The sequence below is a fragment of the Schistocerca nitens genome, chromosome 3, assembly GCF_023898315.1.
Source record: "Schistocerca nitens isolate TAMUIC-IGC-003100 chromosome 3, iqSchNite1.1, whole genome shotgun sequence".
Lineage (NCBI taxonomy): Eukaryota > Metazoa > Arthropoda > Insecta > Orthoptera > Acrididae > Schistocerca > Schistocerca nitens.
Window position 1 is genome coordinate 592,384,100 of NC_064616.1, and position 17,646 is coordinate 592,401,745.

Here is a 17,646-nt window from a genome sequence, read left to right on the forward strand (position 1 = left end):
ATCAAGGCCGTTATTACGGCCAGAGGTGGTTGTTGTTCTGGGTATTGATTTCTCAGGATCTATGCACCCAAACTGCGTGAAAATGTAATCACGTGTCAGTTCTAGTATAACATATTTGTCCAATGAATATCTGTTTATCATCTGCATTTTTTCTTGGTGTAGCAATTTTAATTGCCAGTGGTGTACATACACACTTTGTGACAAAGGCCATAGGCCGAAATCTTGAAGTGTGTGAATCTTTTTACTGTGCCTATCTGCGACTCATCATCTCTGCTATATCGTGAGTGGCAACTTTTTTCTCATAATATTGTTAAATTCCATCCTGGATTTTCCACTGTTTGATTTTTGCTCCATAAACTATTGTTTGACAAATGTTTCAGTTGCAGGAACACAAGCTAAGTCAGATTTTGGAAATGGTATCATATGATTAAGCAGGTATTTAGAACTGTATCAGACTTCATGTTATACCTGTATGCGGCAGTGCGGGGGAGGGGGGTTAAATAAGTTTCAGAACAGTTTTTTTTTACAAAACTGTTATTCCAGATGAAATATACATGAAAGTTAAAAACTCGGGTCTTATAAAAACTGGATTTGACAGATGTTATAAGCCGGTGAATTTTTAATTCTACTACTGCTAAAAAACTGTGATTATGCTATCATTAATTACGTAAATCAGGAAAGCACCAGTATAACATTATAGACTGAGATGTCCACTGTGGAAGTTATTGCTCAAGATATCAAAGATCACACAAGATGGAAGCTAATGTACAGACAAGGGACCCTACTTAATTGAAACTGGGAAGGAAACTTAATTACATGCATACTATCTTCAAATTTTATTGGAGATAAAAAATTAGTACTAGATTACATTTTTATTTATTTCAAAATATGAAATAACATATACTGAAACAATGGAAAATCCAGGATGGAATGTAACAATATTATGAGAAGGAAAGTTGCTGCTCACCATACAGCGGAGATGCTGAGTCACAGATGGGCACAACAAAAAGTAAAGGTTTCGGCCAATGGCCTTTGTCAACAATAGACATGCATACGTGTGTGTGCGCACACATGCAACCGCAACTCACACACAGTGTTTTTGTTGTACCTATCTGTGACTCAGCATCTCCGCTATATGGTGACATTTAACATATACTCTTACCTCTTTATTTTGTTTGGGTTTGGAGGAGGAGAGAGTACATAATTTTTGCTGCACCTGAATCTGCTGCTGCCCAAATGCTACACTAATTTCAAAAGCTGACGTAACTTTGATAAAGCTATTGAAAATTGTGATTTTTTTTTTTCAAGAGTGCCATATGTGTGTACAATTCAGCAGACCTACATTTTATTCAAATTTATTTATCTAAGAAATAAAAGGATTTGATCAGAATATTCAGAATAAAACAACACACTTTTTTGCCAGAACCGATTGGAAAATAGTACCTTTATTTATAAATAAAAACATCAATAACTCAATTACAAATTGTCGATATGTGAACGTTCTTTAAATTTTTAATCTCTTGATACAATACCAGAAGTTTCTATAATCCACTGAACACAGATTTCTTCTACACATTGCACACTTTTACATCCAACATTACTTTTTTTTTATTTAAGAAAATACATATTTTGTTATAAACATTTATGAGTGTACCGACATCCACAAAAGAATTGATAATACTATTTACACAACTACATTTACCACTACACATATTATAAACAAAAAATTCTTAACAATGATAGATCAAACAATTTTCAAAGGCTGAATCACTCTTAGCATTACCTCAACAAATCAGACTTAACTGAACATAATTCATTGTTACACAGTCCAATGTACCTACCTGAAGACAGTTTTCATCACAACCAGTAAAACAGCAGAACAAGAAAAACAAGAATACAACAATAAAATCTCTCAATATCATTTGCAATTTTATAAATTACTGTGCGATTTTCATTTAGTGCATGCGTTTCTTATAGATTTCACTGGATGAACTATCATTTATTAACAAGTTTATGAAAATAAATATTTTTTTGAATTTTTGAAAGCAACAGATGATTCACATTTACACTACACTAATCACCAGCAGTAAAAATGAAATCTTTGCTACACAGCTAAAAGATCTTGGTGTGTGAAAGACAAAACTGACTGACAGTAAAATCTCACATGATTTTCATCACCAATTGCATTGACTAGTAGTAATTATTCCAAAATAGATATAAAAACTGACAGACAGACACACACACACACACACACACACACACACACACACACACACACACACAAACAAACAAACAAAAACAAAGACAAAATAAGTACATTTCAGGGTTTGTATAGCACTTCACCAAACACACACACACACACACACACACACACACACACACACACAGAGAGAGAGAGAGAGAGAGAGAGAGAGAGAGAGAAACACAAAGACAAAATAAGTACATTTCAGGGTTTGTATAGCACTTCACCAATCTTGGAAACAGTAAAAGAAAAGCAACAATAAAAAATGAAAACATAATTCATTTATAATAAATGCTGTTTTGAAATACTATTACAAATAACTTAGTATGAAATGAAAACAATAGGCATAATTACTACAAAACAAACAAACACACACACACACACACACACACACACACCTTGCTGGAGAACTCGTATAAATTAAAAAAATCAGGTACTAATATAAAGGAAAATACAGTAAAATCTGAATTTTATAACTTTGGTCCCCATTTCTTCTCAAACTTCTGTTGAGATTCTTGTAATTCCTCATTTTGAAATGGATCTCCTTGATTTGATTTGATTTTTTAAGCCCCCAGTCAGTGAAAGTATTTGAGTATTATTTGCAGTTTTTGTAGTAAACCAGGAACTACTGAAAGCAAACAAATTCTATTTTCTGAAAGTTTAAAGACCTTGCAATTTATACTAACAAAAATGCAAAACATTTTTATATAGACAGTATTTCTCATTTCCAGTTTCTTGCCTTTGTGCTATTTTCATCACCTTCTCACCATTTACATAATCCAGAGTTTACTGTATTCATAATCTTCATCTGAAAACATAATTCACAAGCCTTCTGCATGTATAAAACTGTCAAGAAAAAAATGCTAGTTGTCTAATGTCAGATGTTGACATTAGTGTCGACAGTCTTCGGTGGCATTGATGTCGATGATGTTCTATATCTTAAGAATTACTGTTTTTGTGATGAGATTTTCACAGCACAAGCTATTCTGAAACAAACAATTACACAGGACACTAAATATTGCAACATGACTAGTTGAAATGGTTAATGTACACACACAAACTGAACTTCAGTACTCATTGCCACCACTCCAAAATTTATGTATTCCTCTGCTACAATACAGCCAAACTAATTCCATAATTACATCATTCTGGCATTTGCTAATGCAATTTAGGTTTATAAATTTTATTATTTCCTCCCCGAGTTCAAAATACATCACAATTAAAAAAGTAGAAGTTGATGGTTTGTCCACTATGATTTCTGCTGCCACTTCCTCATCACTTCAATGTTTTTCCATCTGTTTTTGAAAGGCAGCTTATGAAGAATCTCTATGAAAATTCCACTGAGAATACACAGCAAAAGTAACTGTTTGTTTCAAAATGATTTGCCAAAAAACATTTAGTTGCTGCAAAAATATTACTTTAAGAATGACAGGAAATATAATAGCAAGAACTGTTTCATGATGGTGATATTTCCTTTTTGCAGTACATAGCAAAGTGTAGTTCTCATACCTGTATCTTTTGGCTGTTCTCTTTACAAAGAGAGTACAAGAAGAAAGACGATCTGTAGGAATTGGTATGAACTCTAATTTACAGTCCTAGCCAATTCACGAGATACGTGAAAGGAATCCATTTTGTTTATTTAGGAACCATTCCAGAACATTAGCCTTGCATCTGCCTTTTGTAAAACATAGTTTACATTTATATAACAGAGGGAAACATTCCACGTGGAAAAAATATATCTAAAAAGAAAGATGATGAGACTTACCAAACAAAAGCGCTGGCAGGTCGATCGACCTGCCAGCGCTTTTGTTTGGTAAGTCTCATCATCTTTCTTTTTAGATATAGTTTACATTTACATGCATACTCTGCAAACTACTGCATAGCATGGCAGAAGGGTTCTACTTTAAATCACCCCATATGCTTAACCCTATACACTTTACAGTTGTGGTTGCTTCTAGTGGCTGACTGCTCATCATGCTAACAACTAGACACACTACCTATTTATACATAACACATTATATTTGTCTGTGCTGAGGGTCAATAGGTAGTTCTGGCACCAAGTGTTGACCCTATACATGTTGTCTTATATTGTGATACAATGTTTTGGCATTGTACATTTCCTATACTCAACAGCTATGCCTGTTAATAACCCTATGTTCTGTACCAGGTAAGATAATTTATATGTATCACTAACACTAACTAACTTCATACACTCCTGTGAGGTACACCTAAAGCTGTTTTCACACCTGAAGAGTTTTCCCCAAACAATGGTATGCTGATTTCTATTTACTAGGAAGTTTTCAATTAAAAACCAACTCTGGTGGTCCGTAAGATCACATTTTATTCACTACATGACAATGTGAACTGCGTCAAAAGCCTTGAGGAATTCACAGAACGTGCCTTTGATGTGGATGATGCTATCTACTGCACTCTTGATCTCACTGACTAACAGAATGAGCCAAATTTCACAAAAGTGCTGTTATCAGAACCCATGGATTGGATTGTTTTTCTTCAAATAAAAATAAACAAACAAATTATGTTCTAATATTTCTCTAATCAACTGACATAAATGATCTAAACCTATAATAATGCCCCTCTATCCAAAAACCTGCACCTTTTTTTGAGTCACTTAACACTTCATTGTTCCAGCAACCTAAAATGAACTGCTGTCAGTAATAAAGGGTGTATAAGTGGGCAAGAAAAAACAAATTCCCGGATTTTCCCCAGATTTCCCAGTTAAAAACACACTTTCCCCCGATGTGGAAATACACTTTTTCCATGATCAGTGACAGTGTACTTTACCTTGGAGCTGTAAAAATATCAATCCTTTACATGGTAAAGCTTTTATACACTAGCATATATCTTCAGAGAACGTAAAAACTCTTAAAAAATGTTTTGGAAAGATCTGTGATGTGCAGCAACATTTACGCTGTGATTTTCATATTACAATAAGCTGCATATTTTTGTATTCGTATTACGAAAGTATAGATTCAAAACAGCACCTTAATTTCCAAAGCATTAAAATCAACATTGTAATGTGCTTTTGTAAGCGTCATAGCTTATGTCATTTGATCTCACGAGCCAATGATAGCAGATATTAGGAGCATAGAACATGTGATGCAGTCAGCCAATGGCAACATCACTGTTAAGTAGTGTGAACACACTAATAAGAAAAATTAATGGTTTAAATTAATGTACATAGCGCAGCTACAAGAAATGTTAAGCATTCACATATAATATTTATCTTGAAGATTCATAAGCTACAAGAAAAGCTGAGCTTTCACGTATAATATTGGTCTTTTTAGTGTGTATTACACTTCAAGATACATCACACAAATGTGCCAGTAAATTAATGGGCTGCTGTCAGTAATGCAGGGGTGTATGTGTCTTCTGGGCTTGATATTATTCTAAGTAGCTGGTAATCAAAGTGCTAGTTTTAAATGACAGCCAAACGCTCCGCAATTTAAGAAATTCATTGCACATTCTCACACGTAACTTAATTCATCTTACGTATAAGGAAATTTTTTCTTTGAAAATAAAGCTTCTCAAAAAACTATTCGCAATATTTTTCCACGACCTCTTAGACATGGGTTCATTACAGCAGCTGCCAGAGAGCGCCACAAAATACACATTATTGCGCGTCAGCAGCTATGGTGATGTAGGAAGCTCGTATGTTCGTACACATATAGCATTAAGGAATCTTACATGACGTCATAATAGGAACAGGACATCGGAGGATACTCCAAGAGCATAGGAATTTCGCAAACCATACTAAAAGCATAATTTGGCTTAGAAGACACATTCATATGTCCAGACTTACAAGTAGGCCCCAACCTGTTATTAAACTTTTCAGTGCACTTTAACAGAGACTAAAACAATGAAAAATTCCCTGAATTATAAATATTCCCAGGTTTTTCCCAGATTTCCTGGAGCGTGTACACCCTGGTAATACTTCTAGTTCACTTTTCTTCCATCTGTAGAGTGAGATTTGTCTGTTTTGAATTCTGCAATCACTTCTCAATATCAGTCATTTCAGTTTTCATTCAATAATTTGAAGGACATACATTTCATAACTGTCTTCTGTAAAACACTTTGAAGTACTCAAATTCAGCAATTTGGCATTCCCTCCATCATCGATATCACTGTGTCACAGTGACTGCGATAACTGAGCCATTTATTGACCATGTTGAACTAGAACTTCTTAGGACTGTCATCAGGAATGTAGCTAGAATTTGACCTCCTATTTCATGGAATGCTTCTAACATTATTTCCCTTTCTCTCACTAAGCTTCTGTTCATGGAGTAGCCAAAACATTATGACCACCTGCTTAATGGCATATCCCTCCTCTTTGGAATGCAATACAGCAGCAGTTCTGCACAGTATAGATTTGACAAGTGCTCTGAAGGTTTCCGATTATATTTGGCACCAAATGTCCTCATAGAGGCCACGCATTTCTCATAAATTATGTACTGGTGCTTCATGGGCTCCGTGCTCATGCCTGATAGTGTCCCATTTAGCGATATCATATGAATTTGGTGGTCAAGATATCATTGTGCTCCTCAAACCACTGTAGCACAGTTCTGGCCTTGTGACACAGACAGTTATCCTGCCAGTAGATGCTAATGCCATTGGGGAAGACATCTAGCATGAAGGGATGCAGGTGGTCATCAATGATGTTGACATGGTCCACAGATGTCATGGTACTTTTGCCTACTATCATACGTCAAATGGAAGTCCAGGTACATGTCTCTCATACCATAATACTGCCCCCAAATGCCTGTGTCTATGGTGTGGTGCATGTTTCAAGCACCATTCATCTGGACGACTTCCTATCTGGATGCGACCATTGACCTTATTGAATAAGAAATGTAATCATCCAAACAGGTGACACAATCCCAGTGACACATGGTCCAATCTTTATGACACCATGTCCACTTCAATCTTAACTGAAATATCATTTGGTCAACAAGGGAACACACAGGTGTTACTGCTGAGGAGCACCACATACGACAATTTGCACTGATCAAAGTGCTGCAAAACACTTTTGCTGCACCAGTATTCTACTCGGTCATCACATCTGCCACAGAACTGCTATCCTGCTTTGCAAAGTGTAAAAGCCTCCTCCATCCACGTTCTATTATGATGCACAGACGTCACCTGATAACAGTTTCACCATCCTTTCCCCACTTTCCATATATGTTAACGACAGTAGCATGCAAACAGCTTTTCCGTTTATGAGATACTCATTTCCAGTCACCATGCCTTAAAAAAATCTGCTCTTTGTTATCAGTGTATTTCCAATTTGTGGCCTGTGCTACAAAATGTTTCCCTATTAATCTTTTAAGTATATTTCCTGCACTCGTGTTTTGGTACTATTTGGATCTTTTCTGTTTGTAGATTGTGGTTTGTGAAGAGAGAAAGCAATCTCTGTCCAGACAGAGTGTCACGGTGAAATTATCAGTGCCAAGGAATAAGCTTCATCTATCAGTGATGGTACTACAAGTGTACTGTGAGATTTGTACTGAGAATCAGTACGAAAACTAATGTGGCATATGAAAATACTGGATTTTTGCCTGTTTTGTGGTATTGCCTTAACAATTTGTTTGTTTTCAGTGATCACACAAGGTGTACAACTTTGCTTCCACCGTTTTTTCCCCATCATTTGAGGCTTTAATGAAACAAATTGGTTACACACGTATCATTGAAAGTATTGTCCATTGCTGGCCACTACTTTCTCCCATCTTTTGGACAGTGTACAAATCCTACGCCGAAAAAATCATTCATCTTTTGAAGCAATCCATGAATTGATCCAATTTGTGACTTCTTCATGAGATCGGAAATGTTGGTCAGCCAGGCCATGCGCCATTGATCTAAACAGGTGATAGATGGAACAATGTCTGGAGAATACAGCAGATGGGTTAGGACTTCCCATTTTAACATTCCCAAGTACGTAGAGGGAGACCACGAGATGAATACACTAAGCAGATTCAGAAGGATGTAGGTTGCAGTAGGTACTGGGAGATGAAGAAGCTTGCACAGGATAGGGTAGCATGGAGAGCTGCATCAAACCAGTTTCAGGACTGAAGACAACAACAACAACAACAAGAACAACAACAACAACAAGTACGTTTTGACTTCTTTCGCAATGTGGGGGTCAAGCGTTGTCGTGCTGCACTTTATCATGCCTCTCGCTGTATTGCGGCCGTTTGTCTTTTAATGCTCTGCTCAAACGCATTAATTGCATTCGATAACGAGCACCTGTGACTGTTTAACTTGGTTTTAACACCTCATACTGCAGAATGCTGAGCTGGTCCCACCAAATGCAGAGCATTATCTTTGAGCCGTGAATATTCAGTTTGGCCGACGATGTGGAAGCATAGCTAAGATATCCCCATGATTTTTTGTGTCTAGGGTTATTGTAATGAACTCATTTTTCATCCCCAGTCAGAATGCAATGCACAAATCCCTTCTGTTTTTGCCCCTGAACCAACTGTTCACAAACACACAAACACCGTTCAACATCTCTTGGTTTCAGCTCACACGGGACCAAAGTTACTTCTTTGTGAATCATGCCCATAACCTTGAAACATTTTGAAATGGCTTGCTTTGTCACTCCACGACATGAAAACCACCATTCTTGAAGTGTTGAAACCACTCATGACATGTTCTTTCACTAATAGCGTCCTTACCAAACGTACTTGAGAGCATTCAATAAGACTCAGCCGCTGTTTTCTTCATATTGAAACAAAACAGTAACACCTCCTGCAAATGATGAGAATTAGGCTCGTAGACTGAAATTTTAAATCAAGAACAACTTTATGATGCAGACACAAATAGACTAATGTTTGAATGAGGTTATGTCCAAACTAACTGCCTGATGTCTGCGATCTGTTTCTTTTGACCGCTACTTACTGTTGTAGCCACCTAATGGCAAATGGCAGAAGCAAAGTGGTACACTTTGTACTTCTACTAAAATTCTGTATCAGCATTCAAAAGTGGTATTCTGTGCCCCTATTTTCTTGACTAATTCCATATTCTAACAAACTTTCTACTATGTATTGCACGTATGCAGGTGGACCCATGATGGGTCTGAAAGAGAGAATCTCAACATGCAACTGCGCCTTCACTACCTGTTATAGCTACTACAACGCAGAGTGGGACAAACGAGGGGGGAGGGGAAGGGGGGGGGTGTACACCACAAATGATCCAAAATACCTACTGTATTTTAGGGACTACAAGAAACTTTTTCTTCAAAAAATTGCCTCCAAATGTCAGGTGTGTCGTACTTGAAATTACTGTAAAAATGTCCATGTTTTGATTTAAAATTCCCACCAGTTTTAAAAATGGCGATATATTCGATGACATGGGAAACCTATCTGGCAACATCACATTCAACTGGCAGCAGCAGTGCACTGATGTGATGAACATGAGTTGCGGTGATTCACAAGCTTGCTGACACTGTCTCCCTCCCGACCCATCATCATGAACCCAGAACACTGTCTAGCCTATGATGCGTCATTGCAGTCTACAGTGCTAGTGAACTTTAACTGAAAGTGATTGTGTTATCAGTAACAGTACGATATTTTTGTTAGTAGCCATATTTGTAATGGAAAAATAAAATAAAATTTATTCACATGGCATGGGCCATAAATTGAAAGTGAAAGCATATGCCGAAGAACATGGATACAGAGCAGCTGAGCAGCATTTCGGCCCTCCACCAACAGGGGGGCGGGGGGGAGGGGGACTAAATACACAATGGCCAAAACTGGAAAAATGATGGTTTTTCAGGGATTTTGAAGGTCAGTTTAGTTTTATAAACTAAGGATTTTTTTAGTCTGACTCTGCAATATAATGATAAAAATGGTAAAAACGTTTTAATTTTAAAATTTTGCTTAAAAATTAAGGTGCATCTTATAGTCCGTAAAATACAGTATGTATTTACTGGAAAATGATATTTGAAACACATGCTATATATCACACTTTAAAGCCCACTCAATTGCTTATACTGTTCAATGGAAACAGATTAAACTTAACGCACACTATTTCCTATTGTTTGCAATCATTTCACTTTTGGCGAACAATTGTCCACCTTCTTCTGTTTGTAGGACGACATTGTCAAGAAAAAAGTGAATGGAAAAACCTTTCACAACCAAAAATTTGTATTTTATATGAAAATATTGTTTGTGACTACAATAGAAAACATCACGCTCCATTTTTCATCTTTTCAAATCATCAAAAAAAAGCACAGACAATTTGCAAGTCAGATAATCCACAACGAGATAGATATTGTACTTGTGAATTCTTAAGAAGAATAAAATTCAGAACTTCTTTTGTAAGAGATTCTCACTTTCATATGTTTTTGATATCTATCTGCTTCATTCAGGGTGTATACGGGGACAAGGAAAAATAATTCCCGGATTATTCCCGGATATCCCATTTAAAAATATGCTTTTTCCCAGGCTAAGTGACAGTAGGTTTTCCATAGATTTTTCCTTGGAACTGTAAAACTTATCAATCCTTTGAATGGTTAACGTTTTATACACTTGCGTAGAACTTTCCGGAAGAAAAGTAAAGACGGGAGAAGTTTTGGAAAGACTTAATGGAGGGGGAAAAAAAAGGAAAGAAAGAAAGAAAGAAGAAAGAAAGGAGGAGAGAAGTTTTGGATAGACCTTTGATTTGCAGCAACATATACGCTGCATATTTTCGTATTACGAAAGTATAAATTCGAACTGCACGAAACACAGCGAGTTAGTTGAAACCGAGCTTGAGATGTCCTTTTGTGAGCCAATCATCTCTCATGCCAGCCGATGACAGCAGATATTCAGAGCATAGGACACGTGTTATAGTCAGCCAATAGCAAGATCACTGGTTACGTAGTGTGAACACACAAAGAGGAAAAGTTAACGGTTTACATTAATATACATAGTATAGCTACAAGAAAAGCTTAGCTTTCACATATAATATTGGTTTCCAAGACTAACAAGCTACAACAGAAGCTAAGCTTTCACATGTAATATTGATCTTTTTGTGTGTGTGTGTGTGTGTGTGTGTGTGTGTGTGTGTGTGTGTGTGTGTGTTATATTTTAAGATACATCACGAATGTGCCAGTAAATTTAAAATTATAACAAACGCCTGGGCTCGAAATTCTTGTAAGTGGCTGGTCCTCAAAGTGTTCAGTTTTAAACGCTCTGTGACTTAGAAATTAATCCCACTTTCTCACACGCAACATAATTCATCTTGCGTAAAAAGAAATTTACTTTGAATGTAACACTTTTCGAACCACCTTTCACAATACTATCTAGAGACTGTTAGAAAAAGGTTCGATTTACCAGTTGCCAGAGAGCTCCAGAAAACGGGCATTATTGTGCATACTTAGCTGCAGTGGTGTAGGAAGCCCACATGTTCGTATGTATAAAGCACTAAGAGAGCTTACATTACACAATAAAAGAAACAGGGCATCAGAGGATACGGCTGGTACAGCTATCAGCCACACTTCAAGTAGCAGAAAGCGGGAGTAGGTACTGCTCACATGCGAGTCAACTGCGCATGCACATCAGCCTGCTGGCAAGTGGTCAAATGAACCTAATGTGAACAGTTGTGACGTCATGCTCATAGCAAACAGTTTATTGTTACGAAGAATTACACAGTCTTCGCCCAACTGTCTGACATATTTTTGCTATTTGCAGACGCTTGTGCGTGCTCGGTGTTTTGTTGCTGTAAATTGCGCATTTCCTTTGCCACTAAAGTTTTATTTTTTCCCCCTCTCGTATATAATTTATTCTGCAATATCATTCTCCAGTAGCAGGATACAGTAACATTCTTCGCTAGAGAATCAATTCTTATCAGTCTAAATAACAAAAATTTAACTGAAATCTAAAACAATGAAAAATTCCCGGAGTTCTGAAAAATTCCCGGGTTTTTCACGGTTTTCTCCCGGATGAAAAAATTCCCGGGTTTTTCCCGGATCTCCTGGTTGTCCCGGGTCGTATACACGCTGTTCATTTCACATCAACAATGGGTGACAGCCTACAATTCTGTACTAAGTTCTCTCCGGCAATTGAGTGAAAGTGCAACAGCTACAATCCTCCCTGTTTCCCACCTGAACAACTAAGGTTCTCAGGGTGAAGCATATGTATTATGATAGGGAAAAAGTGAAACTGGCAGCTAGAGGGCCAAGTGGAGAGGGTACCTCCTTCCACCTTTTCTGCATACTTACCCCACTACTGCTCTCATCATCATAACTTCAGTTGTCACAAGTCACAAGATTTCAGCTCACATCTGCCAAGCCAAACACAGGAAACTATGCCATAAAGAAATGTCGTCTGGTGCAAGTATGCACAGTGCATTACAAGATACTCATTTGAAAATGATACAATAACCAAACTTGGCAGATAGCATGTTGCAGTAAAGATTTTGTAACCAGAAGCGGACAATAACTTGTTTTACACAACATAATATGGATGCGAAACTTCGTCAAGAAAATATTTAGAAAGTTAAGTATTGAAATAGAGCCTCTATATATTAAGGTATTTTCTTGTGATTTAGAAGGTGTATGGCAGCCAATTACACTTATTGCTCATCTACTAACAGTTTGGATATGAATGCCGTTGCTCTTACAGCACGCAGATTATACTATGTTAAGACACTGATTAGGACTTACGTTGGCCTTTTTTTCAGCTTTGTAAATGTATTCCAGTGCTTACCTTACTTCTGTCATCTGTATAAAGGTACTTTATGATGAGTGTACTAAAAAATATAAACTAAGGAAAGCAGATGACATTTGCTACATTCTTTGTATTTATTTTCAAGATGGTATTACAGTACAGTACTGAAAAGTAGAAAAAAAGCTAGATAAATATATAACTGTCCACCAGCTGAAAAAAATGAACTTTCGTTTCCAGAAGAGAACATTTACTGTTTGTGAAACATGAGGACAGTAAAAATGTAGTCCAAAGTGACTGGAAAGAAGTGCAGGTGACTAATACACTACTGGCCATTAAAATTGCTGCACCACGAAGATGACGTGCTACAGACGCGAAATTTAACCTGCAGGAAGAAGATGCTGAGATATGCAAACTATTAGGTCTTCAGAGCATTCACACACGGATGGCGCCGGTGGCGACACCTAAAACGTGCTGACATGAGGAAAGTTTCCAACCAATTTCTCATTGACAAACAGCAGATGACCGGTGTTGCCTGGTGAAACAATGTTGTGATGCCTCGTGTAAGGAGGAGAAATGTGTACCATCACATTTCCGACTTTGATAAAGATCGGATTGTAGCCTATCGCGATTGTGGTCTATCGTATCGCGACATTGCTGCTCCCGTTGGTCGAGATCCAATGACTGTTAGCAGAATATGAAATCGGTGGTTTCAGGAGGGTAATATGGAACGCGGTGCTGGATCCCAACGACCTCCTATCACTAGCATTCGAGACGTCAGACATCTTATGCGCATGGCTGTAACGGATCATGCAGCCACGTCTCGATCCCTGAGTCAACAGATGGGGACGTTTGTAAGACAACAACCATCTGCACGAACAGTTCGATGATGTTTGCAGCAGCATGGACTATCAGTTCAGAGACCATGGCTGTGGTTACCCTTGACACTGCATCACAGACAGGAGCACCTGTGATGGTGTACTCAACAACGAACCTGGGTGCACGAATGGCAAAAGGTCTTTTTTTTGGATGATCCAGGTTCTGTTTACAGCATCATGATGGTCACATCCATGTTTGGTGACATCGCGGTGAACGCACATTGGAAGCGTGTATTCGTCATCGCCATACTGGCGTATCACCCGGCGTGATGGTATGGGGTGCCATTGGTTACATGTCTCGGTCACCTCTTGTTCGCACTGACGGTACTTTGAACAGTGGACGTTACATTTCAGATGTGTTACGACCCGTGGCTCTACCCTTCATTCAATCCCTGCGAAACCCTACATTTCAGCAGGATAATGCACGAATGCATGTTGCAGGTCCTGTACGGGCCTTTCTGGATACAGAAAATGTTCGACTGCTGCCCTGGCCAGCACATTCTCCGGATCTCTCACCAACTGAAAACATCTGGTCGATGGTGGCCGAGCAACTGGCTCGTCACGGTATGCCAGGCACTACTCTTGATGAACTGTGGTATCGTGTTGAAGCTGCATGGGCAGCTGTACCTGCACACGCCATCCAAGCTCTGTTTGACTCAATACCCAGGTGCATGAAGGTCGTTATTACGGCCAGAGGCGGTTGTTCTGGGTACTGATTTCTCAGGCTCTATGCACCCGAATTGCGTGAAAGTGTAATCACATGTCAGTTCTATTATAATATATTTGTCCAATGAATACCCGTTTATCATTTGCACTTCTTCTTGGTGTAGCAATTTTAATGGCCAGTAGTGTGTATAAGAAAGGTACAAGAAAGGACCCGCAAAATTACAGACCAATATCACTAACTTCTGTTTGCTGCAGAATCCTTTAACATATTCTCAGTTTGAGTATAATAAGCTTTCTTAAGAGTGAGAAGCTTATGTCCACGAACCAGCATGGTTTTAGAAAGCATGGTTTGTGCAAAATTCAGCTTGCCCTTGTCTCATGTGATATACTGAGCACTATGGATGAAGGACAGCGGGCAGATTACAAATTTCTAGATTTTCAGAAGGCATTTGACATGGTGCCCCATTGCAGGCTGTTAATGAAGGTATGAGCATATGGAATAAGTTCAGTGGCTCAAAGACTTCTTAAACAGTAAAACCTAGTACGTTGTCCTCGATGGCGAGTGTTCAGAGACAAGGGTATCATCGGGAGTGCCCCAGAGAACTGTGATAGCACCGCTGTTGTTCTCTATATACATAAATGCTTTGGTGGACTGGGTGGACAGCGATCTGTAGTTGTTTGCTGACGATGCTGTGGTGCGCGGGGGTGGTAAGTTCTATGGGGGCCCAAACTGCTGAGGTCATCGGTCCCTAGGCTTACACACTACTTAATCTAACAAACTATCTTTCGTTAAGGACAGAAAACACACACACACACACACACACACACACACACACACACACACACACACACACACGCCCAAGGGAGGACTCCAACCTCCGATGGGGGGAACCGCACAAACCGTGGCAAGGCGCCCTAGGCTGCATGGCTGGTGTATGGTAAGATGTCGAAGTTGAGTGACTGCAGGAAGATACAAGATTACTTGGACAAAATTTCCAGTTGGTATGATGACGGGCAGCTAGCCCTAAATGTGGAAAAATGTAAGTTAGTGTGGATGAGAAGGAAGAACAAACCTGTAATGTTAGGATACAGGATTAATAGTGTCCTGCTTGAAATAGTCAAGTCATTTAAATATCTGGGCATAATGTTGCAAAGCGATATGAGGTGGAATGAACATGTGAAAACTGTGGTAGAGAAGACAGACCGTAGACTTTGGTTTATTGGGAGAATATTAGGAAGGAGTGGCTCACCTGTAAAGGAGACCGCATATAGGACACTGGTGTGACCTATTTTTGAGAACTGCTTGAGGGTTTGGGATCTTTACTAGGTCGGATCAAAGGAAGACATCAAGCAATTCAGAGGCAGGCTGCTGGATTTGCTATTGTTAAGTTCGAACAGCGTGCAGGTGTTACGGAGATGCTTCAGGAACTCAAATGGGGAATTCCTGGAGGGAAGGCGACGTTCTTTTTGAGAAACACCATTGAGAAAAATTAGAGAACTGGCATTTGAAGCTGACAGTCTAACGATTCAACTGACGCCAACATACATTGCATGCAAGGACCACAAAGATGAGGTATGATATATTATGGCTCATATGGAGGCGTACAGACAGTTTTTTTCCCTCACTCTATATGCAAGTGGATCAAGTGGGGAACCGACAAATAGTGGTACAACCACCATAAGGTGGCTTGCAGAGTATCTAGTAGGTGTAGATGTAATGGTGAAATACAAAATCACTGCAGCCACTGTCAATGTCAGAACAAAATAAGAAGAACAGAGAGGATGAAACCCGACTATATTTTGGATTATAATAATAACAACAAGGCACCACAGTGACCCCCAATTATGGGCTACTTCCTTTTCAGAGGAATCAAAATGGTTTAAGAAAGTTTTTTTTCACATTTTCATGATGACTGAAAATTTTTAAGTACGAATGTATGCTTTCCCGGCGTATACAGCTGGCGAACAGTTCTCGGGCTTCCAGCCGGGTGGCGGTGTCTTCAAACTGCAGTTTGAAGACACCACCACCCGGCTGGAAGCCCGAGAACTCTTCGCCAATTTGTAAGTATGTTTATGAAAAGTCAAGGTCTTGTATCAACCAACTTTTTGAATTTATTACCAAATTGGAAGAGGATTTTGTGAACGGAGAATGCCTGGTTGAATAAACTTACATTCAGAACACTTTTGATTAAAGGACACCAGTCACTGAAAGGCAGAAGCATTGAGTTGTCGACAAGCACAAAAGAAATGAAACTTCCTAGCTTTTGGAGCCATCATTTGACAAGCTATAGCAAACACGCACGCACGCACGCACGCATGCGCGCGCACACACACACACACACACACACACACACACACACACACACACACACTTGTGCTCCTACATGGTGCCAGTTGGACTAACAGTGCCAATGCTATTTTTCGGCAGGCAGACTGCAGTTGCGGTGGGGGTAGTGTCAGGTGGGGTGGCTAGATGGGGAGGGAGGTGGTAAGCAGGGAAATGGCTAGTGGCTTGGAGAGAGGTAGTCAGATTGCCAGCTAGGAATGCGGGGACAAGGGGTGGCAGGAAGATGGGCTGGCAAGACTGTAGCATCCAACATGGGGGAAACTGTTGGGTGGGGTGTGCAGGGATAGTGGGTTACCTGAAATTGAGGCCAGGATGATTACAAGAGCAGAGGATGTGCTGGGAGGCTAGCTCCCACCAGTGTAGTTCAGACTAACTGGTGCTGGAGAGAAGGATCCAGATGGCTCTGGTTGTGAAGCAGCCTTTGAAGCTGAGCATGTTGTGGTCAACTGCATTTTGTGCCATCGGGTGGTCAATTCTGTTCTTGACAACAGCTTGGCAGTGGCCATTCATTCTAGCTGACAGCTGGTTGGTGGTCATATCAACATAAAAAGCTCTGCTGTGTGGAGCAGGGCTGATATATGGCATGGCACCTTTCACAATTGTCAAAGGATAACTCTGAATGCTAGCAAGTTCTCTTTCTTTTGTGTGTGCCCATCAACAACCCTAGGTTTCCACTTTTCGGTGAATGGTCTCCCTTAATCCAAAAGTATTTACAGTGTAAAAGAACTTTCTTTCCATTCAAAATAGTTCACCTGTGAACAGTCTCAAGGAAGCTATTTTTCTAAATTGATTTTGGCTACAGGAATGCCAAAGTGGCCTCAGAGGAGTTGTAAGATTTGTGTAGAATGAAGC

At 39.1% G+C, this 17,646-nt stretch overlaps 1 protein-coding gene across 4 annotated transcripts in view; it reads right to left on the minus strand.

The window, feature by feature from the left end:
- Window positions 1-1,424: 1,424 nt before the first annotated feature.
- The window catches only part of LOC126248508 (polyadenylate-binding protein-interacting protein 1), a 148,354-nt gene continuing 132,132 nt past the window's right edge, over window positions 1,425-17,646 (minus strand). The window contains exons 10-11 of one of the 4 annotated variants that reach the window (XR_007545496.1): window positions 12,459-12,520; window positions 1,425-3,228 (exon numbers count right to left, since the gene is read on the minus strand). The gene's annotated coding sequence lies outside the window, so the exon portion shown is untranslated. The remainder of the gene's footprint in view (window positions 3,229-12,458; window positions 12,521-17,646) is intronic. The other 3 variants (XM_049949555.1, XM_049949554.1, XM_049949553.1) reach the window with 3 other exon arrangements.